Source organism: Dendrobates tinctorius, unplaced genomic scaffold (assembly GCF_039654945.1).
Source record: "Dendrobates tinctorius isolate UK_male_01 unplaced genomic scaffold, ASM3965494v1 ptg000023l, whole genome shotgun sequence".
Lineage (NCBI taxonomy): Eukaryota > Metazoa > Chordata > Amphibia > Anura > Dendrobatidae > Dendrobates > Dendrobates tinctorius.
The window spans coordinates 12741449-12765827 of NW_027361691.1; the positions used below are offsets into that span (position 1 = coordinate 12741449).

Consider the following 24379-nt stretch of genomic DNA (forward strand, 5'->3'; position numbering starts at 1 on the left):
CTCCATCTCGGTATCCGAGGTCCAGCACCGTCAGCTGGTCCTTGGTAGTGCTTTTTAGCACAGGTACCTTCTGCTTAGTTACCGTGGTCCAGCACCGTCAGTTGGTCCTCGGTAGTGCCATTGGCTCTTGTTCCTTCTGTTACCCATCCGGGTGCCAGCACTGTCTGCTGGTTCTCGCCACAGCCTTTGGCCTAGGTGCCTCCATCTCGGTATCTGAGGTCCAGCACCGTCAGCTGGTCCTTGGTAGTGCTTTTTAGCACAGGTACCTTCTGCTTAGTAACCGTGGTCCAGCACCGTCAGTTGGTCCTCGGTAGTGCCATTGGCTCTTGTTCCTTCTGCTACCCATCCGGGTGCCAGCACTGTCTGCTGGTTCTCGCCACAGCCTTTGGCCTAGGTGCCTCCATCTCGGTATCCGAGGTCCAGCACCGTCAGCTGGTCCTTGGTAGTGCTTTTTAGCACAGGTACCTTCTGCTTAGTTACCGTGGTCCAGCACCGTCAGTTGGTCCTCGGTAGTGCCATTGGCTCTTGTTCCTTCTGTTACCCATCCGGGTGCCAGCACTGTCTGCTGGTTCTCGCCACAGCCTTTGGCCTAGGTGCCTCCATCTCGGTATCTGAGGTCCAGCACCGTCAGCTGGTCCTTGGTAGTGCTTTTTAGCACAGGTACCTTCTGCTTAGTAACCGTGGTCCAGCACCGTCAGTTGGTCCTCGGTAGTGCCATTGGCTCTTGTTCCTTCTGCTACCCATCCGGGTGCCAGCACTGTCTGCTGGTTCTCGCCAGTTTCTCAGCCTTGTACCTTCTGCTACATTTCCAAGATCAAGCTTTTTGAAATTGTCTTTGGTAATCCTTATTGATCTCCATGACGATGACCCTGATGATGACGACCCTGAAGACCACACCAAAGAAGACCAGAAATATGACCCTAAATAATAAGACCAAGAGGACAAAGAACATGAAGACAACCACCAAGATACAGAACAAAAGACAGAAGAACAAGAAGCAGAAGAAGCAAAAGCAGAAGAACAGAAAGCAGAAGAACATTAAGCATAAGACAAAAAATCAGCATAGAAGAAATCAAAATTATAAGCAGAAGAAGACTAAGCAGTAAATGGGGGTGAGTCCGTTCCTCGTGGTGCCCCTGGAAAATGCCTGCTGCTGCAGGCCAAACTGAACGCGGACAAATCCTGTTGTAAATCTTTTGTGACAGGCAGAACGTAAGGTGTAATCTTATAACTTTTATAGATAAGTACTACAGGAATGCCTGTCACCATAAGAAAATGAAGAAAAAGAAGAATAGGAAGAAGATGAAGAAATAGCATATGAAAATTAATAATAGCTGAATAAGAAGAATATGAAGAATGGAAAAAAAAAATTAATGGGAAGAAGGTGAAGAAGAAGAAGATGAATAAGGTGAAGAAAAAGTTGATGAAAAAAATGCTACTGCTGCGGATCATGAAGGAGAAAGTGTGGGAGAAGTACAAAAGAAGGTGAAGAGCATGGAAGTTGCGAAACATACATATCTGTCTAAATATAAAAAAGGTTAACATAGTCAATATCTTTTTAACTCCGAACGTCTTGAAAAAAAAAATGGAATTAATGCTATGTCATGTGATTTGAATAAACCACTATGCTTTTAATGTCTCCTCCACCTCCCACAATACATTCTACATGACTCTTATTTGTTTTTCAATTATGTAGAATTAGCCAACAAGGAAATAAAGGGCTTTTTTTAATTCCGATACCGGAAGTCCCATTGACTTGAATGGGACTTCCGGTATCGGAATCGGCGATACCCGATATTTTTTTCGTATCGGGCGATACCATCCGATGCGATATTTTTGGGTATCGAACGGTATCGCTCAACACTACTTATAACACAAAGTGAACTGAACGATCTTGCTAGAGATTTGTATGTGTATGAGATTTGTATGTGCCCAAGAGTAAGGCTGAGCACATAGGTTGCAGGATACAGCAGTGGAATCTCTTAGCGGGCGATGTTCTTTGTTCTTCAACCATGATAAAGATCTTGTCCAATACTTCTTCATGATGGCCGATCATGTGGCATGCAACAATATCAACAGTTTAATGGAAGATCTGAAGAGAAGTCATAATCCAGAGTAATAGAAGTTCTTCATCGATTCATGCAAAACAATCCTAAAAGTCATCTTGCTGCATAATGGCTACCTTCAATTCCAGTTGGTTCTGCCGTCCACATGAACGGAACCTGTGACAACATGAAACAGCTTTTGAGCTGCCTGAACTATGACCAATATTTGTGACCCTTCTGTGGTGACATAAAAGTGGCTGCCCTCTTAGGCTGGTTTCACACTTGGGTTTTTTTTGCGCTGTATTTTAGCGCTAAAAAACGCATGCGCTTTTTTCCCCTATATTTTGCATGGGATGCGCTTATGTGCGCATACACATGCGTTTGTATACGTTTTTACGCGCATGTGTATTTTGTGGTGTGCGCTCGGGCGCACAAAATGCATCCTGTTGCATTTTTTGGGCGTCTGACTTGCCTCAAAAAAACGCATGCGCGCGCAATGCGTTTTTTTACAGCAAGACACCCATTGTAAGTCTATGGGTGCGCATACATTTTTTTGTTGACCACTGGATAGACAATGGAAATTAGGGGTTTGGGTTAGAGTTAGGGTTAGTTAAGGGGGTTTAGGGTTAGGGTTTGGGTTAGGGTTAGTATGGTTTGGTTAAGGGTTAGGGTTAGTATGGTTTGGTTAAGGGTTAGGGTTAGTATGGTTTGGTTAAGGGTTAGGGTTAGTATGGTTTGTTTAAGGGTTAGGGTTACGGTTAGTATGGCTTGGTTAAGGGTTAGGGTTAGTAAAGTCATAGTTTGGGTCAGTGTTAATCCTAACCCTATCTTGATTTTTTTTGGTGAGGCCAACTAATGTTGGAAAAAAACGCAAACGCGGTAAAAACGCACTAAAAACGCATACAAACGCATAAAAACGCTGCATTTTTTTCATGCATGCACATAAAAATGCTTGAAAAAAACGCAGCATTTGTATGCGTTTTTTCCATGCGTTTTTTTGCGGGAAAAACGCGCTGCAAAAAAAGCAAGTGTGAAAGTAGCCTTACTTGGTCTCCACACTGGATACACAAAGTACTGCTGCTTTCTTTGTGAGTGGGAAAGTCGTGCAAGAGAATAGCACTATAATAAAAGACGTGTCTCTCTGACAATCACTTCTACCAGAGAGTAAAAATGTCCTGCATCAACAGGTTACCCACAGAAGAATTTGTTGCCACCATTGCATATCAAGTTGGGCCTAATGAAGAACTTTGCTAAGGCAATGGATAAAAATGCAAAAGCAGTCAAGTATCTCATTGATACATTTTCTAGGTTGAGTAATGCAAAAATTAAGGAAGGACTCTCTATTAGACCTCAGATTCGTAGGCTTCTTCAAGATGAGGATTTTCTCCGTTTGTTGTAGAGCAAGGAAAAGACGCATGGGTAGCATTCGTATTAGTGATAACTAATTTATTTGGAAACTCAAGAGCAGATAACTATGAAGACTTGGTGGAAAATTTCCTCAAAACATGTAAAGCTCTCGGCTGTAACATGTCCTTAAAGATTAATTTCTTACATTGGTAGCTAGTCTATTTTCCACCAAGCTGCAGAACAGTGAGCGATGAGCACGGTGAGAGATTTCATTAAGCTATTGTAGCTATGGAGTAAAGATATCAAGGAAAAAGGAATCCATCAATGCTTGCAGCTTACTGTTGGACAATTGTAAAAGATACTCCGATGCAGGAGTGCAAGAGACAAGCAAAAAAGAGTTGTCCCTGAATGAGGAGCAAATGTTCTAGCGCAATTTCTGTAGCTATAATTCGCAGTAGTGTTTAGACAGGTTTTAGTTATTTGAATTGTTGCTAAGTTTCTTCTAAATAAATATAAGAAAATTAGCATAACAAAATATTCTGCATCTTTATATTTGCAAAAATAATAATGTTTTCAAAGTACCGAAACTTTTATGTATTAATTATATGTAGCAGTAAAAGGAAGATTCTTTGATCTTACAGAAACAATAGATAACTAAAAATGTTCAATATCAGATTTGAATTCAGGAGGTCAAAATCATTAAGAAATGGCTCATTTCATGACTGAACCTGACAACTTTTGAAAATGAGTATTACATTGCAAGCCATACTTGCCAGCTTTTCTAAGTTGATGTAGAGGTTGGACAATCCCTCTCACGCCGCATTAAATTTTAATTTCCTGCATTACCATACTCCTTTTCCCCAAACCATACCCCTCCAAGTTCATTCTTCTCCACTCTATATCCCATTCCCGACATCCCTAAATTAGAATAGCTCCAATTTTCCCGGAGGTGTCAGGTAGTACTGATGGGGCGTGGGAGATGTGCTGACTCATTTAGGACTCTGGGAGATATCTGTTATTCTGGGAGTCTCCCAAATATTGGGGGAGAGTTGGCAGGCACATTAATAATGCAGGTACAGATCTTCTCCAATTGAGAGGGTGGACTGTACCAATGAGAGATCCTCATTCCTCAGGTCATGGTTTGCATTTCTGGTACTTCTAAAGGCACCCATGCAACACAGATAGCTATCTGCTGAACACTTGATTGGCTGACAGCTTTCACTCTTGTGCCGCCATTGCTTGGCTCAGTTTAGCATTAATGTGTTTTTTGGTGGGGTAAGAAGAATAAGCCTCTGCTAGATACTCCTGGATCAGGGGGACATAATAAAAGAATTGGGGGTTGGAAATACAACAAACCTGATCCTTCTCTTCTAACACCAATTGTTGGTCGAGAGTCTGGAACCCCTTATGACACAAATAAAAGTTGGATTTGGCCAACTATTCTCTAGTTTTTATGGAGGCCTTAAGTCCATAAGTCATTAAGTCCATACTATCAAATGGAACAACTTTCTCACTTTTTTATTCCAATATTCTCCACTTCAGTCAAAAATATCATTATTTTATAATATAAGGATTAGAATTTTTTTTCTGTGTTGTATGGTTTTACTGATAGTACAGAAAGAGTCGTTATATCTTTGAGTTGCCCTTTCTGGTGGACTCACGTTCATGTTCCCTCCATACTGTTCATTACAAAGAATTAACATCAAACACTCGAAGTTGTCTTTCCTACAATGCCCTTTGCATCGACCTTGCATGCTGCTCCATACTTCTAATCAAGTAGTACATTTACTGGTGCAAGACAAGCACAGTAGTAGACACTTCAGCTACAAAAGTGTGAGGACTTTGTAGTCTCCAGGATGAGGCGAACAAAGGTCTAGAAATAATATTGAGCTTCTGAACATAGGGATTTTGAGCGAGTTGGCATGTCTGTTAGAACCTACCGTCTGGGTCCACTTTATAGTTTTTTAGCCTCTTACTGAGTGTATACGCTAACTTTCAAAACTATAGAATATACTTTTAATTAAGTGAATGTTAATACTAGAGAAAAATTTATTTCTACTTTTTATAGTTTTTGGAGCTTTATTTTTTTTTACAAAGTTTCAAGTTCCCTCATTTAAAAGGAAGACTAATCTGTCTCCTTTCAGCCACCACTAGGGGGAGCTGATCGGGTTACTCAGTTACTGTATACCGTTTTTATATTTAACTCATTCATAAAATAGTATGCTGCTAACTTTTTTGCTCCACCTAGTGGTGGCTGCAGGTAGACAGATTTGGATATTTGGATCATTTTAAGGGAATTTCTGTTTTTTTAGATAAATTTGCCCAAATTAGGGAACATTATAAAAAAAGAAAAAAAATGATCATTGCTTACCCATTTAATTCCCCATCACTCCAATACCGATGCTCTAGTGGTCACACTTTCCACTAGCCATGAAGTCCATGAAGTCATGATATTCTGGGTGACCAATTTGGATGATAACATGATATCAGACTGCGCTGCTGTAATAAAGAATCCTTGGGACAAAGATTAAATGATTTTTATTTCCACAACGCGTTTCAATGATGGACTAGCTTCTTTTTCAAGTAAAAAAACCAAAACAATTGCATATACACAGCGAGTGAAATAAGTATTGAACACATCCCCAATTTTCTAAATAAATTTATTTCTAAAGGTGTTGTTGTCGCGAAATTCTCACCAGATGTCGGTAACAACCCATCCAATCCACATATACAAAGTAATCAACCCATAGATATCAATAAATTAAGTTATGTGTACTAATGAGAAATTAAACAGGAAAAAGGTATTGGACAAACTTACTTACATTTACTTAATACTTCATACAAAAGCTTTTGTTGGTGATGACAGCTTCAAGACATCTCCTTTATAGAGAAACTAGTCACAGGCATTGCTCAGGTGGTATTTTGGCCCATTATTCCCACACACTCTGCAAATCCTGAAGCTTCCATGGGCTTCTTCTATGAACTCTGAGCCTTAGTTTCTTCCATAAAATTTCTATTGGATTCAGTTCCGGTGATCGGCTTTATTTTTTTTATCTGAAACTAATAGAGTTTCCTTGGCTGTGTGCTTGAGATCATTGTCTTGCTGAAATGTCCACTCTCGCTTCATCTTCATCATCCTGGCAGCAGCAGCGACAGCAAATTTTTATCAAGAATGTCTCAATACATTTGTCCATTCATCCTTCCTTCAGTTACGTGAAGTTTACCAGTGTCGTATTCTGAAATAGAGCCCCACACCAATGGAGTCTTGCATGGCGAGCGTGCATACAGGTCATGAAGGCTGAGTGCTTTCCTTATATTTTGTTTTTAAACAATTGTACCTGCTGATTCTAGGTCTTTCTGTAGTTCTCCACAGGTAGTTCTTGGCTCTTGGACAACTCTTTTGATAATTCTTTTCACTATTCTGTCTGAAATCTTGCAGGGAGCTCCTGGTCGTGGATGGTTTATGGTGAAATGATTTTCTTTCCATTTCTGGACTATGGCCCCAACAGTGCTCACTGTATCCTTCAGTAGTTTAGAAATTCTTCTGTAACCAATGCTATCAGTATGTTTTATAACAATAAGGCTGCAAAGGTCTTGAGAGAGCGCACTTGTAGAGATGGGAGGATCACTGAATGTTCGGGTTAACAGTTAAAAAAGAAAGCTCAGGTTCGGGTACCAGAACAGTACCCAGACCCAAAACTGGACACCATTCACTTGAATGGGGGGTCCAAACATCCAGTGTTGTGCATGTGCATGACAGCGTGACAAACACTGCCTCTGATCAGCGGTAAAATCGTTACTGTCAGTCAGACAGCTGCTGTTCCCATCAGCCATCAGCCACTAATAACAGCGAGAGCAAGCAGGCACATCTGAAGGGAGTATTCATCAGCCAGGGCATTTGCTCTACATAAATAATGGAAAAAAAATTGTAAGGTTTCCCCTGTATTTTTGATAATTAACCAGACAAAACTGACAGCAGCGGGCTGCATCCCTCAGCTGTCAATTTTAGCAAGGTGTTGGTTATCAAAAATAGAGGGGAACCCCACCATTTTTAAAAAATTATTTATTTAAATATTCTGACAACCAGTAAAGCTGAAGAAGACAGCTGGGGGCTGATATTCTCAGGCTGGTAAGGGGTCATGGATAGTAAACCCTCCCAGCCTAAAAATAGCAGCCTGCAGCTGCCCAGAAAAGGCACATCTATTAGATGTGCCAATTCTGGCACTTTGCCTGGCTCTTCCCGCTTGCCCTGTAGTTTGTATTGTCCGATGACATTAAGCCCATGGATGCTTATTAGAGTTGAGCGAAACAGGTCAGTCAGATTCAAAAGTCGCCGACTTTGCCAAAGTCAGGTTTCATGAAACGAAACCCGACCACAGTGTGAAGTTGGCCATGCGGTCGGCGACCCAAGCGTCAAAGTCGGGTTTCGCCGAATGCTTGCACGTGACTTTTTTCAGCCAATGAGAGAAGCGGAGCGTAGCATAGTGGGAGCGTAGCTGGAGTGGGAGAGGGAGAGGGAGAGAGAGAGAGATTTTGCCGCCTCTGGGGTTAAAATTCATTCCAGGTGTGTTTACAGTCCTCCACTCACTGCCGACTTTTCTCCCCATTGACTTACATTGGGTTTCGTGTTTCCCGACTTTTCCCGACTTTTCCCTATAGTCGGCCTACATCGTTCGACTCGACATTTGAGAAAGTCGGGTTTCATGAATCCCGACTCAACCCTAAAAAAAGGCAAAGTCGCTCATCTCTAATGGTTATCCATTACTAATCTTATAGTTATATTGTAAATAAACATAAAGCGAGAATAAAGTCCTTTATTTGAAATACAAAACACACTTTTATTTAAAAAAATAAAAATAAACACAGTTATACTCACCTAATGCCCATTCCACTGAAGCCATGGTCTCCTGTAAAAAAACATACAATAATAAACAACAAAAATCCTCACCTAATGCCCAATTCCAATGAATCCAATGTCTCATGTAAAAAAGCAAAAATATAAAACAACCATAATCCCTCACCTGTTCTTCTGTCCAACACTGTAATCCATGTCTGGGATTAAACCGTTTTCAACGTGGACGCAGCAGAACATTAATCAGTGGTTCTCAGCCTCGACAGTCGCATCTTTGCACTGTCCAGGTTGAAAACTGTTTAATCCCAGTCATGGATAATGGCGTGTGATAGAATGACCTACGGGTGAGGATATGGTTGTTTTTTATTTTTGTTTTATTACAGGAGATAAGGGCTTCAGTGAAATGGGTGTTAGGTGAGAATAAATAGGTGTTTGTTATTTTTAGATAAAAAAGTAAAAGTATATATTTTTTAATTTCAAATAAAGGACTTTATTCTGGATGCATGTTTATTTACAATACAACTAAAGGATTAGTAGGTGTCTTATAGATGCCATTACTAAGCAGTGGGCTTGATGTCACCGGACAATAGAGAGGTGACATCAACCTCACAAATATGAACCCTACTTGCCAGAGCCACAGGGCAAGTGGGAAGAGCGGGGAAAAGTGCCAGAATTGGCGCATCCAATAGATGTGCCTTTTCTGGGCAGCTGTGGGCTGCTATTTTTTGGCTGGGGGCTAAATTTCAAAGGCTCCTTACCAGCTTGATAATACCAGTCCCCAGGTGTCTGCTTTAGCTTGGCTGATTGTCAAAAATGGGGGACCCACAGCACTTTTTATATTAATTATTTATTTAAATAATTATAAAAAAAATGGCATGGGGACCTCTCTATTCTTGTTAACCAACTTTGCTAAAGCTGATAGCTGAGGATTGCTGCTTTTAGTTTTGCCAGGCTGGCTATCAAAAATACAGGGGAATCCACACCGCTTTTTTTTTAAATTATTTATTTAGAGTGCAAGCGCCGGCTAATGAATATTCCCATCAGCTGTCGCCTGCTCTCGCTGTTATTAGTTGCAGCAGGCGTAGGCTGATGGGAGTAGTCCCATCAGCCGGCATCAGTGACTGGAGGTAAACTTATTACCTCCGATCCCAAATGCGGGCTCGCGCTGTCATCTGACAGTGTGGGAACCACAGCTGTTTGACCGGTGATAATGCTTTAACCACCGATGAGAGGCAGTGTTGCCACAAACCCAAACAGTTACACGGACTTCCTGGTGAAGTCCGTGTTCGGGGTCTGTGCCCGAACAGTAGTGTTTGGTACGGAGCCCAAACTTTACTGTTCGGGTTCGCCCATCTCTACTCACTGGTTTTACGAATCATGAGATGTTTCTTGTTTGGCATCCTGGTAATGAGATACCTTTTTATAAGCAGTTAAACCAGCTGGTATTATTTTTCACTAAGTGGCAGGATTGCCTTGTAATTACTGATAGATTTCAGCTGGTGTCATAACGTTCAATGTCTTTTTGCACTTCTGTTTTTTCATGGTTTCAATACTTTTTCCCTGTATCATTTCTCATTATTACACATAACTTAATTTATGGACATCTATGGTTTGATTTTTGCTTTTGCCTGTGTGGATTGGATGGAATGATAATGACATCTGGTGAGAATTTCATGTCAATAGCATCTTTAGAAGTATAATAACTTTGAATATTGATGACAAGTTTAATACTTATTTTACCTTTCAGGTGAAATATTTCAGGTCTTCTGACACAAGGTCGTATATAGTATAAAAATTGCCCCTCCTTTGGGACTATAAAGAGAGGGATTTGAGTCCTGGTTGTTTTAGTTGCTTCGGCAGCAGGGTGATGAAAACTTGCAAAGGAGGTCACTCCCCAGAGGAACCATCTTGTGAGCAAACAAAATGGTTAACTGGTCAAAAATACATTAAGAGAGCACGGATTAATAACGCAGACCTTTCCGCCAATCCTGGGTGGCAAAAAGTGGCATCATGATGGGCGGTAATTTTGATCCTTTCTATGGGACGCCTTCTCTTCGATATATGCCACTATTCTGACAGTTTATAGCAGCATTTCACACCGTCTCCTGCTGATAAACTGCTGAAACCCATAAGGTGGCAAATTTCTCACTTGAAGTGATTATAATGTATGGTTTTTGCCTAAAACACTTTGTTAGATCTTTCCAGTATCCTGATAGTTTCCTGGAGGTATCTCAGTGGAGGAAAAGTTGTTCTGGCAACCTATAGAGACTTCTGATGGAAATTCGATTTGGCCAAGACTCTTGGTTTCTGCTTATGTGATCTTTTGACATCTGTGACATCCCTGTTGATTATTTTTTCTTATTTTTGTCTGTATTTCTTTTTTTTTTTTACATATTGATAGAGGGACAGACTTATGAGGCCATTCTTCAAACATTGCCCATTATGTAATATAAAATTTTGAGAAATTCACCTTTTTGGATGAAGAGTCCATCTAATCTGTCATAACTATTTGAGAGTCTCAGTTCAAAGGATGAATGCAAGCTATAAAAATAGAGAGGCTCCCGAAACATTATTTATTATACATACTGCTTTTTCTTTCTGTTTCTGTAGACATTTTGTCCAGAAAGACAAAGAAAAACATCAACTTGCATATGTACTTTATGCACAATGCTCGGGAGTGAAGGCTCCTTTAGCCCCTTTTGACCTATTTATGATCCAGCTCTGAGTGTATTATTGACTGAAGCCAAGAGAGAAAAAAAAATTGTACTTGAGATAATTAAGCAGAAGTTAATTGTCTCTCTTTCTGCAAAAAGTTTGTTGCATTGTTATGCCATATTATCAGAGGGAGCACGGTATGGAGTTCACAGTCTTGGGAAGACTGATAATGTCTGACAGACGCTTAAATCAGCTTTTCCCCATGATCAAACAGAACGACTCTAACATGCATGAAAAACAGTGACCTAGTTCCATCTCCGGTCTTTGAGATCGAGGATTTGTTCTTCAGGATACAGTGGGTGTTCTAATGTCTGGATGAAGCCGGGCACTTTATATTTAGAAAAATTATTGTTGATGCTTAATGAAGTCAATCTCGGAATGCAAAATTCTACAATGGACGGTTGTTTTGGGCCGACACCTCATGAAGAATTATGCTCAGCTGGCATCTCCTTAGCATGATAGTAATTTATGTAGTGAACAACCAATATTTTTAAGCTTTTTATAACTATTTAGTGGTTTTCAGCCATTGTATTTAAAGGGAATGTTTCACCCCATTTTAGCCCTATCAGCTGCCGGCACCGCCATCAGGGGCTTACCTACAGCATTCTATAATGCTGTAGATAAGCCTCCGATGTAACCTGAAAGATAAGAAAAAAGAGTTATATTATACTCACCCAAGGGCGGTTCGGGTCCGGAGGGTGTCACTGTCCGATCCATAGCCTCCCATCTTCTAACGATATCGTCCTCTTCTTTGCTTCCCATCGTGGCTCCGATGCAGGCGCACTGCAGTGCGCAGGCGACGGGAAAGGTCTGAGAGGTCCAGCGCCTGCGCACTGCAGTTCTCTGCTCTGCCCTCTACAGGGCACAGCAGTTCGTCTGCTCAGGAACCAGGACGGGAAGCAAAGAAGAGGACGTCATCGTTAGAAGATGGGAGGCGCCGAACCGGACCGTGACACCCATCGGACCAAAACCGGACCCAAACCGCCCTTGGGTGAGTATAATATAACTCATTTTTCTTCTCTTTCAAGTTACATCGGGGGCTTATCTACAGCACTACAGAATGCTGTAGATAAGCCCCTGATGGCGCAGCCGGCAGCTGATACTCAAAAAAATAGGTGACAGATTCCCTTTAATTATTTTTTGCTGTTCTTTTCTAAACAGTGGAAACCCCCAATTCTAATTCCAACCCTAACCCCAACACACCCCTAACCCTAATCTCAGCCCTAACCATAACCCTAACCACAAACCTAACACCAACACACCCATAACCTTAATCCCAGCCCTAGCCCTAACCCTAGCCCTAACCCTAACTCTAACCCTAGCCCTAGCCCTAACCTGTGTACCTGCTTTTTTTTTTCTTTTTTTTTTGTGACAAGATTGCTGCCCTGCGATCTGACTCATAGTAACGCCACTTCTCCTCTGATCTCACACTGACAGATGATCAGAGGAGAAGCAGCGTTACTATGTGACAAGATCGCTGTCTGGCACATAATAATGCGACTTCTCCTCTGATCTCACAATGACAGATGATCAGAGGAGAAGCAGCGTTACTGTGTGACAAGATCGCTGCCTGGCACAGCTGTGCCAGGCAGCGATCTAGTCACACAGTAACGCTGCTTCACCTCTGATCATCTGTCAGTGTGAGATCAGAGGAGAAGTCGCGTTACAATGAGTGAGATCGCCGGGAAACAAGCAGCTTTCCCAGCGATCCCTCCCATTGGCTGCTGTGACGCTGACGTCATCAGGACCTGAACCAATCAGGTCTCGATGACGTCGGGGGTCCCAGCATGCATTGTGCACCGTGATTCCCGCGTTGTAAGGTATGTGGGGGTCCCGGGGGGCACAAAACCGCCAACAGTAGATAAACGTCGGCGCTGCGCAAAGCCCAGCAAGCACCAACGTTTATCTACGGTGGGCGGTCGGGAAGAGGTTAAAATTGAAAGCCATCCAGGCGCGTGTGTGCATGGCACTGCACGTAGTCCCGAGTATGCGGTCCCGCCCCACCGCCACGAGCCCAGGTAAGCACTGGGCCTGAATCTAAGATCAACCTGTAGTAGAATGATGGGAAGAAGAAAGTATGGAGAAGGATTGGGATGGCTCATGACTTAAAACACACCACATCATTTGTAAAGTAAGAGGAGGTGGCAATACTCCTGAAAAATCCTGTTACTGTGTATCATTGGTGTGAGAAGGTTGCCATTTACTGTACAAATGGGACCATGCAGAACTAACTGGAATAGGAGGAGTTGCAGGGGGGGACAAGTTTGAATGTAATGCCCAGTTAGGTGCCATTAATGAAGGAGTTCCTGAATGTAAAGAGTCTGCGCACCAAACCGGAGCTTGTTTTGGTGCCAAAGGAGAGAGCACTTGTGATGTCAGTGTGATGGCATGGGCATGCATGGTTTCCAATGGTGCTTGGTCACTAGTGTTTATTGATAATATGAATGAAGACAGAAGCAGCTGGATGAATTCTGGAGTGCACAGGGTGATAGGTTCTGCTCAGATTCAACGAAATGCAGAAAGGTTGATTGTACACTGCCCCTATTGGTCAAACAATCAGTAGATTTGGTTTCCAGTACCATCTCTATGCTGATGACACCCAATTATACGCTTCTTCTCCTGACATCACGCCAGCCTTTCTAGAAAACACTGGCGATTGTCTAAACGCTGTGTCTAATATCATGTCCTCACTATATCTGAAACTGAACCTGTCAAAGACTGAACTCCTGGTGTTTCCTCCCGCTACTAATGTACCTATACCCGACATTGCCATTTCCGTGTGTGGTTCCACTATTACTCCCCAGCAACATGCCCGCTGTCTTGGGGTCATACTTGATTCCGAGCTTTCCTTTGCCCCCCACATTCGATCACTGGCTCGCTCTTGTCATCTGCACCTCAAAAACATTTCTAGAATTCGACCTTTTCTTACTTTTGACTCTGCAAAAACTCTTACTGTTTCTCTTATTCATTCTCGTCTCGACTATTGTAACTCTCTTCTAATCGGTCTCCCTCTTACCAAACTCTCCCCTCTCCAATCTGTCTTGAATGCTGCAGCCAGGATCATATTCCTCACCAATCGTTACACCGATGCCTCTACCTTGTGCCAGTCATTACACTGGCTACCCATCCACTCCAGAATTCAGTATAAACTTATTACCCTCACCCACAAAGCCCTCCATGGCTCAGCACCACCCTACATCTCCTCCCTTGTTTCAGTATACCACCCTACCCGCGCCCTCCGTTCTGCTGATGACCTGAGGTTAGTATCCTCAATAGTCAGAACCTCCCACTCCCGTCTCCAAGACTTTACACGTGCCGCGCCAATTCTTTGGAATGCACTTCCCAGGTCAATACGATTAGTCCCCAATCCCCACAATTTTAAGCGTGTCATGAAAACGCATTTATTCAGACTGGCCTATCGCCTCAACACATTAACCTAACCTATCCCTGTGTGGCAGAGCCAAAAGTTTTACCATAACCAGGTTCCCAGCATCATGTTCCCACATGCTTTATGCATCCATTAGCCCTCTGTGTCTGTACTGTTACACACTTAACATTATGGCTGGTCCATACAATCAGGGCAACTGTTACCACCCACCTTTCGTGTCTCCCTCTTTCCTCATAGACTGTAAGCTTGCGAGCAGGGCCCTCACTCCTCTTGGTATTTGTTATAATCTACTGTATGTGATTATTGTTATGCTGTAATGTCTATTGTCTGTACAAATCCCCTCTGAAATGTAAAGTGCTGCGGAATATGTCGGCGCTATAAAAATAAAATTTATTATTATTATTATTGGACGTCACTTCACAGGACAGATGGACAATGACCCAAAATATCCTGCAAAAGCAACCCAGAAATATTTTAAGGCAAAGAAGTGGAATATTCTGCAATAGCCGACACAATCCTCAGGACTCAAACCCATCGAGCATGAATTGCACATGCGCTTAAGACAAAACCTAAGCCAGAAAGACCGACAAACAAGCAGCAACTGAAGTCAGCTGCCGTCGAGGCTTGGCAAAGCCTCACACAGGAGACTAGCGATGGTGACATCCATGGCCTCCAGATTTCAAGCCGTCATTGCCGGCAAACAATTCTCTACAAGGTATTAAAAATGAACATTTTATTTGTGGTAAATTTAATTTGTCCACTTACTTTTGTGCCCCCTAAATGAGGAGGCTTTGTAGAAAAATGGTTGCAATACCTAAACGCTTCACAGGATATTTTTGTTCAACCCCATTATTTAAACATTAAAGTCTCCACCTCAATTGCATCTCAGTTGTTTCATTTTAAATCCACTGTCCAAATATTTCTGGACTGTATACTGTATATACGTAATATATGTATATTCCAACTGCTCCCAATTTTTCCCTTATATTAAAATGTATATCACAATCTTCTTCTTACGAAATCACCCTCACTTTATGTTTGGCCATGCTCATCTTTGGTAAAACTTAAGCCACAAAGGGGGAATTTCTGGTTTCACCCATGCACTTTAGGTATTTAATGTTAGGCTCACATAGTGAGGTGGATCCACTAAGCCTCAGGTCCAGGTGGGCACACGAAGGCATGTGTGGAGTGAGGACTTGGCATCACTGGAGACGACAGAAGGGCGGGTGCACTGAAAGAAGAACTTGACACTCAGATGAACAGATGCAGAGAAGATGCAGGAAAGTCAAAAGCAAAGAAGGCAGCAGGTATACAGGCTCACAATCAGATGTCGACCAGGAGCTGATAAAGGAGCACAGAAATCATACAGGACTAAGAGTCGTAATACCAAGACACGTGTGTGTCTTTTAGGAGGCGTTAAATAGGACTAAACAGAAGATGTCATGGAGGCATGCCAAGCCACTTGTAAACCGGCGTGGAGCACAACAAAGAGCAGCGACCATAAGGGAAGTTAGTGGAACCCTGCCAAGCTGAGGCCGCTGCATAACACTTACGCCTATATCTAAGTTTCTTAAATTTCCCAGGAGATGACCTTAGGGCCATCCACTGATTATCACCACACATCCTTTCTGAAATTGGTTGTCCCTGATGAACGTTTTGGTGCCAACAACAGACATTTGGTTTAAGCATTAAACATGACCTTCCCACGCCTTATCCCCATTCTCACACTATATGGCTTGATTGATGGCCCTAAGAACAGGGAATGCCATCAGAAACCATGTCCTAAGGGATGCTAATCAAACCATCTAGACATAGACATCTCGATTTTACTATAGAGCCTTACTATCTCCTTTACTGGATACAACTCATATAAATGCCACCACTGTGTATTTACCCTTATCTTTGACAAAAGGTCACTTCTAGAGACTGCCGAAACAGAATGATCTGCTATTAATGGTGGTTTTGGAGGGCAAAAAAGACCTGACAGGTTACCATAAAGGTAATGAACAAACTCTTCCTTTTTCTTCCCTCAGTCCTCCACCCCCATTTCTGCAATTTTGCCTTCCGCAGGAGTGTTGCTATTGGAATGACTGGTGGGTCATGTGTCATGGGTGCTTGAAATTCTGGGACACTTTTTCCCCCAATCCATAAAAAAAAAATGATATATCTGTGATGTTTTTTTTAGCTGGAAAAACTTGTGCAGATTATTATTATTTTCCAGGTTACAGTGAATGAAGCTGACATCTTCATACCAAAATTATTTGCTGTAGATATGGATCACTTATAATCATAATGATTGAATGTGTCAGTAAAAAAAAAATATTGTCTGTCTGTGATTTTTTTGAAAAGCTGTGTAGAAAAAAAGTAAAAAGTCCAAACTAGCAATCCTGGAACTGAGTGTCTAGGAGTAATTGCCAACAAACCAATCTGTCCTGGCCACGCCAAATAAAGTACAACTGCACTTTTGAGAGGACTGTTAAGACCACTAAAGAGAAGGAGGATGATTGCTCAGTTGAGTGTTCTCCTCCAACACTTAAGAAAAGCTCTGTCAGAGACACCGCACTGAACTTGCTCACTGAGCCAGTGCGCGTGTCCTGAGTAAAGCGATCAGTGCTCAAAGCTACCTGTGGAGCGGGCAGCAACCGAATAGATGTGTACTTCAGAGCCGCAGGACCTGAAGCACGTGACTGCTAGAGGCGTGGCCTAAACTCCACAGAGCTAGGAGCTGCAAGACAATTCCTAGCAGAGTAACTGCGAGACAAAGTTACCAAGGGGCATAGACAGTGAGAATAGTCAGGACGTAACCAATGAGTCACACACAGAGATAGCTGCAAGGTACCAGAGGGGCGAGCAGAGAGTAGTCAGGTCACAGGCAATGAGTCATACACAGATAGCTGCAAGGTACAAGAGGGGCGAGCAGAGAGTAGTCAAGTCACAGGCAATGAGTCATACACAGATAATAACGCAGTACAAAATCAACAGGCAAACTCACAACGGGAAACAGAGCCGTGTCAGAACCATATAAACAAGCTATAGCAACAAACAGGCACACAGGGGTCAGCACACTAGGCCAAAGGCAAAAGTATAACTGGCAGGGATTGAAGCTACCCAGGGGTTTATGAAGCTCTCCCAGAACCAGAAAGAGGCCACAATCATTAACCCCAAGTGTGCAGGTCAAAACCTGCACAGAGCACCAGACATTAACCCCCGGTGTGCAGCTCAAAAACCTGCACTGGGATCATGACAGTACCCCCCTCTCAACGGGGGGCCTCTGGACCCCCAGGCTTCCCCGGGTACTTGGCATGGAACGCCTGAACCAGGCGATCTGCATGTACCGAGCGAGCAGGGACCCATGAGCGCTCTTCTGGTCCATATCCCTTCCAGTGGACCAGGTACTGCAAAGAGCGGCGCACCTGCCGAGAGTCCGACCTCATACTCCAATTGACCCTCCACCAGCACTGGAGGAACAACAGTCTCAGAGTTCTCTTTGACAGATCCTGCTGGTTTCAACAGAGACTTATGGAACACATTAGATATTTTTAAGGAGGCGGGGAGACGCAACCTATATGCCACAGGGTTGACTATCTCCATAATCTTGTACGGACCAATGAACTTTGGTCCCAACTTAACTGATGGTACCTTTAAGTTGATGTTACGCGTGGAGAGCCAAACCTTCTCTCCCACCTGAAACATGTCTCCCGAGGCTCTCTTTTTGTCCGCAAAATATTTGTATCTCCCCTGGGCTCGAGAGATATTACGCCGGACTTCAGCCCAGAGGTTTTTTAACCGTTGAACGGACCCCTCTGCTCCTGGACAACCGGAATCCACCCGAGAAAACTCCCCAAAATGCGGATTAAAGCCATAGTTAATCAGGAATGGGGACATGTTGGTGGACTGACTCACCCGGTTGTTAAAAGCGAATTCAGCCAACGGTAACGCATCACACCAATCCTACTGTCTGGCGGAGGTCAGACACCTGAGAATTTGTTCCAGGGATTGATTGGTGCGTTCTGTCTGACCATTACTCTCCGGGTGATATGCCGACGAGAAGGAGAGTGAGATGCCCAATTTCATACAGAACGCCCTCCAAAATTTGGCCACAAACTGCACACCTCTGTCAGACACAACATTCAGGGGTACCCCATGCAATCGGACCACATGCTGCACAAACAATCTTGACAACGTTTCTGCTGAAGGTAATGCTGCCAAGGGAATGAAATGGGCCTGTTTAGAAAACCTATCCACCACCACCCAGATCACGGTATTGCCCCTGGAAGGTGGAAGGCCGGTAATAAAATCCATGGAAAGATGAGTCCATGGCCTATCAGGAACCGGTAAAGGTATGAGTTCCCCAGCCGGTCGGTTATGCGAGCTTTTGGAACGGGCACTTATGTCACAAGCAGAAACAAATTCCTTGACATCGGACCTTAATGAAGGCCACCAAAAACCCCAGGCTACTGCCTCTCTAGTGGCCGTGATACCTGGATGAGCACTCAGCCTAGAATCATGAAACTCCTGCAGAAGTCTAGGCCGCAATGAATCTGGAACAAACAGTTTATCGCTTGGCCTGGTTGCTGGAGCTAGGGCCTGAGCCCTTAGGATTTCTTGTTCCAACTCAGTTGAGACCCCCGCCACTATCACCCCTGGGGGAAGAATGGAGGACGGCGGCTCAGGGGGAGACACTGGATCAAAACTTCTGGACAGGGCATCCGCTTTAACATTTTTGGATCCCGGTCGAAAAGTAATTGAGAACTGAAATCGTGAAAAAAAAAAAGTGACCAACGGGCCTGTCTAGGAGTAAGCCTCTTAGCAGATTCAAGGTATGCCAAATTTTTGTGATCCGTGACAACCGTGATAGGGTGAGCCGCCCCTTCCAAAAAGTGCCTCAATTCCTCAAACGCCAGCTTGACCGCAAGAAGTTCTCTATTGCCTACATCATAGTTTTTCTCAGCTGAAGAGAACTTCTTGGAGAAGAAGGCACAGGGTTTGAGATTGGTAAGGGTGGCCGGACCCTGGGACAGCACAGCCCCCACCCCCCACTTCAGAAGCATCCACCTCCACAATGAATGGTTTGGACGGGTCAGGTTGCACCAACACCGGGGCAGACATAAAACATTTCTTAATCGCTGAGAAGGATTCCTTAGCGCAGGGTTCCCCAACTCCAGTCCTCAAGGCCCACCAACAGATCATGTTTTCAGGATTTCCTTAGTATTGCTCAGGTGATAATTGCTTCACCTGTGCAATAGAAGGGAAATCCTGAAAGCATGACCTGTTGGTGGGCCTTGAGGGCTGGAGTTGGGGAACCCTGCCTTAGCGAGTACAGACCAATTTATTACATCAGCTCCCTTCTGGGTAAGATCCGTGAGTGGTTTCACCACTTGTGAGAAACCTTTAATGAATCTCCAGTAATAGTTCGCAAATCCTAAGAAGCGCTGGAGCCCCTTGAGATCTCGAGGCTGAACCCAGTCAGCGATCGCCAGCACCTTCTTAGGATCCATACGAAACCCCTCACAGGACACAATCAACCCCAAAAAAGACAGCTCCTGTACAAAAAACGAACATTTTTCCAATTTGGCGAACAATTGGTTCTCCCTGAGTCTCTTGAGAACTGTCTTTAGATGTTGGAAGTGAGATTGACTGTCCGGGGAATACACCAAAATATCATCCAAATAAATAATAACAAAACGGCCTATCAGATCAGAAAACACAACATTGATGAAATTTTGGAAAATAGCGGGTGCATTAGTTAACCCAAATGGCATTACCAGGTTCTCAAAGAGTCCTTCTGATGTGAGGAATGCCATTTTCCACTCGTCCCCTTCCCGAACCCTTATCAGATTGTAGGCCCCCCACAGATCTAACTTGGAGAACCATTGGGCCCCAGCTAACTGGTTACATAAGTCTGGGATGAGGGGAAGCGGGTAAGAGTTCCTAACCGTTATCTTGTTCAGTTCCGGAAAGTCGAGGCACGGCCGCAAACCACCATCTTTTTTCTTCACAAAGAAGAACCCTGCTGCCACAGGTGACACAGAAGGCCTGATATGCCCTTTGCGGAGACTCTCAGCTATGTACTCCTTCATGCCTTGGCGCTCAGGCCCAGACAAATTGAACAATCGAGCCTTAGGTAACTTGGCTCCGGGTACTAAATCAATGGCACAATCATAGGGTCTATGTGGAGGCATCGCCTCAGCCTCACATTCGGAAAAAACGTCTTCGAAATCTTTCAGGTACTCCGGAATACCTTCCAGATCGACAGACGACACAGACACGGATTTAACAGCGTTAACAAGATGTCCCCGGTTACCACATTTATTATTGCATCCCCATTGAGTGATTTCCCCTGTAACCCAATCAATGGTAGGATTATGGCGTTGATGCCAAGGCATCCCCAGTACCAGTCCTGCAGGCAAGTTATCTAGCACCAGACAACTTAGTTTCTCCACATGAGTGGAACCCACTTTTAGAGAAAAAAGTTCAGACCTGCAGCAGATACCATCTTGGGTAAGAGGAGATGAGTCAATTGCCACAAGTTTAACAGGATCATGAAGCCTGACTGTCCCTATCTTATTAAGAGTCATAACCTTGGTATCAATCAGGTTCACAGCCGAACCGCAGTCAATAAAAGCAGTAGTCTGAACAGGACCATAACCAAGTTCCAGTTCCACCTGCAGCACCATTTTTGCACATGAGGAAAATTGTACCTGAAGGTCTGGGTAGCCTCCTCGATTACTACCCAGACCTAGTCGTTTCCCGCCATCTTGGAGGATGACGGACAGGAGGGGCAGTCCTTCTTCCAATGTCCAGATTTCCCACAATAGAAGCACAACTGCTTTTCCCGGCGGCGTCTTCTTTCCTTTCCCTCACAGGTGACAGCGCTCACCTCCATAGCCATAGGAAGAGTCTGGGTCTCATCTCCACTGAAGAATAAGGGCAATTCCCGTTGCATAATGCCTCTAGCCCGCAGACTGTGATCCATGCGAACCGCTTGGACCATGGCATCCTCCAGGGAGTCAGGCGGAGGATGGAGTGCCAAAGCATCCTTCAGACGTTCACACAGGCCTCTGTGGAACAGCCCCCGAAGGGCGGCATCACTCCAGGAAATCTCCGCTGCCCAACGTCTGAATTCAGTACAGAACCATTCGGCCGAGTGCTCCCCCTGACAGACACTCATTACTTTGTCCTCAGCCAACTCTATCAGGCTCATCATAAATAAGCCCTAAGGCTTCAAAAAATGCATCCACAGACATTCTCTCGGGCAGAAGAGGAAAGTGAGAATGCCCAGGCTTGTGGGGACCCCCTAAGCAGGGACATCACCACCCCCACCCTCTGTTTCTCATCCCCAGAGGAGCGGGGTCTCAAAGAAAAAAAAAAAGCTTACAGCCCTCCTTAAATGCCCTGAACTCATCCTTGTTACCAGAAAATATATCTGGCAATTTAACCGGGGATTCAGGTGGGACTAAAATGACATCTCTATTCCCCACCTGCTGGAAGCCTGCGGAAAGTACCCCCTGAACTGAGTCCTCAACCCGCCGTTGGGACTGGGCCAGAGCTTGGTGTTCCAAACTAAGCTTCTGCAGTGACTGAGTCAAGCTTTTCACCTGCTCAGATAAAGCACACATTGGGTCCATGCTGCAGAAGTGAGGAGAGAAAAAAAAATTGTAGGCCAGTTATAATGTCAGAGACACCGCACTGAACTTGCTCACTGAGCCAGTGTGCGTGTCCTGAGTAAAGCGAACAGTGCTCAAAGCTACCTGTGGAGCGGGCAGCAACCGAATAGATGTGTACTTCAGAGCCGCAGGACCTGAAGCACGTGACTGCTAGAGGCGTGGCTTAAACTCCACAGAGCTAGGGGCTGCAAGACAATTCCTAGCAGAGTAACTGCGAGACAAAGTTACCAAGGGGCATAGACAGGGAGAATAGTCAGGACGTAGCCAATGAGTCACACACAGAGATAGCTGCAAGGTACCAGAGGGGCGAGCAGAGAGTAGTCAGGTCACAGGCAATGAGTCATACACAGATAGTTGCAAGGTACAAGAGGGGCGAGCAGAGAGTAGTCAGGTCACAGGCAATGAGTCATACACAGATAATAACGCAGTACAAAATCAACAGGCAAACTCACAACGGGAAACAGAGGCGGGTCAGAACCATATAAACAAGCTATAGCAACAAACAGGCACACGGGGGTCAGCACACTAGGCCAAAGGCAAAAGTATAACTGGCAGGGATTGAAGCTACCCAGGGGTTTATGAAGCTCTCCCAGAACCAGAAAGAGGCCACAATCATTAACCCCAAGTGTGCAGGTCAAAACCTGCACAGAGCTCCAGACATTAACCCCCGGTGTGCAGCTCAAAAACCTGCACTGGGATCATGACAAGCTCAATGGAAAGTCTATGGAGTCCTTCTTTAATTTTTGATAAGACCAATTGTGAGGCAGTGACCGGTGATACATGTGAGGGTCGCTGTGTGTTCCCCCCAGGATGGATACGGAGGCGTATTGAGGCCATGGGGGTGCATTGCAGTCACAGTCGTAGCTATGATTGCAATGCAGAATAAAAAAGTATTCATCTTTGACATGCTAGTTGTCCAGAGCAGATTTGGGGAAAACCTGCTCTGGACTTTTGTGTTTTGAAACAGACTGCAGTATGGTAGTCGTGTAGTCTGTTTCATTACCGGTTCAGGTTTTCCATGTGGCTGAAGGCCACAGATCTCAGCTAAAAGCCCTGCAGTATATGGGTTGGGTGTGTCAGGGCCAGGATCAGTTTGGTGTTTGCTAGAGTGCAGAGCAGCCAGCTTTGCAGAACTCCACCAGTTTGAGGCAAAACAGGTGAGTGGAGCCAAACAGCGAAGGAAACTGAAAGGTCTGGCACCCAGAGCATACACAGTGGTGCAGTCGCCCACGGTAAACTGGTCTCGGAGGTGGACTGGCATGTTTATTGGCTGCAAACTGGAGGAGATGCTTCCTGGCTGTGATCTGGAGGATATCGTGTCCTGTGTAGTGCTGTGAGATAAATATTAAAGAGACTTTTGAGTAAGAACTTTGCTGGGTCACTGCCTCATCACTGCATAGGGTGCTACCTCTGCACTACACCAATGTTCTAGTGTTTCGCGGGGGCTTCACCACCTGGAATTCCATAATTCAAAACATCTGATGTTTCTCCATGATATGTTAAATGTTTTCCAAAAATACTTGTTACACTTGTTGTAGTATAAAATTAGTCCCAAAATTTTCCCCAGGTGAAATAAGGCTTACCTATAACTCTGAATTAGTATAGGCAAAACCTACAAGAGACAAAATAAACATAAACCCTGCTGTAACAAAATAAAAGTAAAAGTTTATTTAATTAACATAGAGGTCTTAGTAACATTGTTTTTGATCAAAAATAGCATAAAAGCCATGCTACCATGGCACGGTGACCCTATTCGGGATGGTCCTACGCTGTCTTAGATAGTTCAGGACCATCCGGAATAGGGTCACCTTATTGTGGTAGAATGGCTTTTATGCTATTTGTGATAAATAAATAGTGTTACTAAGTACCCTATGTTTTGTAAATGCACTTTTGCTTTTTACTTATTTAGTCACAGCAGGGTTTATGTTCGTTTTGTCTCTTGTAGGTTTTGTCTGTTTTATGGCCAATGTGAACATGCGTTTGTAAACCAACTCCAACCTCCAGCTCAATGTGTTTTAACTATTAGTATAGCGCCACATGTTACTATTACTATTGTTACTATTAGTATAGGGCCAGAAAACATGGCGGCTGATTGTTAAAATGGTTGTCCAGTGCTGTGATATTGATGATCTGTCCAAATAGGTGAAGGTCTGACCCTGGCACCCCTACAATTTGCCCTCTTCAGCTCTGTCGGTGGATCGATATACACAGTGTATAGATCAGAACATTACAGCTCTCTACACTGTTTAGTGGCTATTCCCAGAGTGGCCTGTTACTAAGTTAAAGGGAGTTGAGTTGCAGTTAGTATGGCCACTAACATAGTGTAAGGAGCTGCGCTGACCTGCCGGGACAGCGGGATTGCACC

The 24379-nt window shown here is 43.9% G+C and overlaps 1 protein-coding gene across 1 annotated transcript in view; it reads left to right on the plus strand.

The window, feature by feature from the left end:
• Nucleotides 1–24379, plus strand: part of LOC141084518 (cyclic nucleotide-binding domain-containing protein 2-like) — a 346033-nt gene that overhangs the window by 122525 nt on the left and 199129 nt on the right. The gene's annotated exons all lie outside the window — the stretch shown is intronic.